This window comes from Solanum lycopersicum, chromosome 7, assembly GCF_036512215.1.
Source record: "Solanum lycopersicum chromosome 7, SLM_r2.1".
Lineage (NCBI taxonomy): Eukaryota > Viridiplantae > Streptophyta > Magnoliopsida > Solanales > Solanaceae > Solanum > Solanum lycopersicum.
In genome coordinates, this window is record NC_090806.1 from 19,061,315 (window position 1) to 19,063,800 (window position 2,486).

The following is a 2,486-nucleotide window of genomic DNA, read 5'->3' on the forward strand; positions in this document are numbered from 1 at the left end:
CAATAATACCAACCTAGGGAAGTACCTATAGCCATAATAATCAAGAATAAATCATGCTTCATCCACCCTAAATCGATATCACATTATATTCGTAGCGTTAGCAACTTTAAGTTTAAAACATGTAGATTAATCCTTATCAAGGTTCCTTTTATTTGATAATTAAGGGTTTATACCCATAATTTATTCGTAACATCAACCTAAAACAGTAGCTATAAGAATCTTCACCTAATCGATTTCAACATTAAATCATTAAAAAGGCAACGTTACAGTGAATCATGGAAACTAGACTTAACATGTTCAAATCTTCATACATTGATCCATATGTATTATTAATCATCAATTGACATGAATAACAGTAGATGTTGACAATTCAATGTAAGAAAATCACAATTCAACCATTAACAAGCCATGATCACAAAGCTCATACAAGGATAAATTGATTTGAGGAAGGAGCATGGGTTCATCACGAAATTGGAGTAAAATAACATTCAAACCACTTTCTAACTTCAATTAATCATGATTTAATCATTCAAAACGTTTTTAAAAGAACTAATGGCTAGATTGTAAGATTGAAAGATTGAGGATGAAATCTTCTTTGAAAACATTAAGAAGAACTCTCCAAGTGAAAGGTTACTTAGAAATGAAGGATCACAATATATTTATCTACATGAATAAATATAAAACTTGATTATTCAGCCATGTAAATGCAAGATCGAATGTGTTCTTGAGCTTCACCAACAATAGTGGTTTCTAGAGAGAATATATTTGGAGTGAAAAGTTCATTTCATGGGAGAGGATTTTGGATGGGTTCTTCACGTGTTAGATGACTTTTATACACCCTAAAGTATATAAATTAATCAATTATAATCAGATTTTGACGTGTGGTTAATTTCCCATTCACCTCTTTCATGCAAAAGATGCAGGCACCAGTTTATATGCCACCATCGACGGAGTAATCGACTGGCCGTAGATCAGTCTACTGGCCATCCTTGGACTTCCGTCGACTGGTACTTAGACAAATTTTGTGTTAAGACCTGCCCAATATAAGTAAAAATCTAGGATACCTCACCTACAGGCCGTTGGTTGACCAACTTGCCGTTGTTTGGTCCATCAATTGACACTGCCATGGCAGTATCTCGACTAGCCTTGGGTCCTTCATGTGGAGCCTTTTGCGGGGAACTTTAGAAGTCATACCTGGATGTTTCCAACGTAAATACAACCGTTGAAAAGTTTTATACCTTCCTAATAAGATTCACCCAAAACCAACACTCGTAACTTGTCAAAACTGGCTATACCCCCATCAAGACACACGTTGGGCGTCTAAAGGGCTATCTTTCGAACCCCTTGGACTTTCTTGGTCGTTTAACCTTCAAACTTCTCAAAACTCCACATAACATCTGTAAACATCATTATAACTCATTTTAAGAATTAATAATATCATTACATACATTATATAACACGCATGGACACATGAGGTACATAGGTGACTAGTCGTCGAACGTTTTGATCGTCCCTTGATACCGTATCTCATTTTGGGGTCTTACAATGTCCCCCTTAGAAGTAACATGTATTACTTGACCTCCAGGAAGTCTTATAAAATACCATATTTATCATTCATCGCATTGACATAGTAAATTTAGTGGAAAATTTAAAACTTTTCATACCACATCATATGCTAGGAACTTTACTTCACATATATATAAAACATAAGTCATAATACATATACAGACTCTGTCTCTTTTCCATCTTAGACACAACAACATTAGAATACATTAGGGACACGTCCCTTAAAACATAATGCAAAACTACAAGATATTTAATAGACTTTACAGTAAGTACACATTAGGACATCCTTGGACTTAACGATTCCTTTCCTTGAGCTTGGGAATCTCCTATCAAGCTTCTCAATCATGCATACATCCTTTAAGCATCCATAACCTACACTTTATGTAAAAATTAGAGAAAAATGGGATTAGTACAAGAATGCACTAAGTATGGCAACCATGCAAAAACATACATTTAAAAGGGGCATTTTCTTGATATCATACTTCATGCCTTTTTGAGTAAATCTTTATAGAAACTTTACACAATAGAATTTATATCACTCATATACTTCATATAAACATATTTAAAGGCAAAAAACAACATAAAATATCATTTAGAATTTATGACATTTTCAAGTCATTTACAGTAAGCTCTTTCACGTTTACAGTGAACTTTATTTTCTTTTAATCATTTACTTCCCAAGTAACCCATTAGTTAGACTTGGTGCAATGCATCACCTTAAGGCCAAAATGAAGTGTACATATCATATACACTAGAAAACACATACCATCACAGAAGTATAGTACAATATTGACACAGTTAAGTTAGGACCATAAGGGCATTACAATGAAGTCATAGTGATTATGCACATATACTTATTCACTTATGGAAACATCAGTCTAACACCCTTTTGGGTCATGATTCTATGCACCCCATGAGGT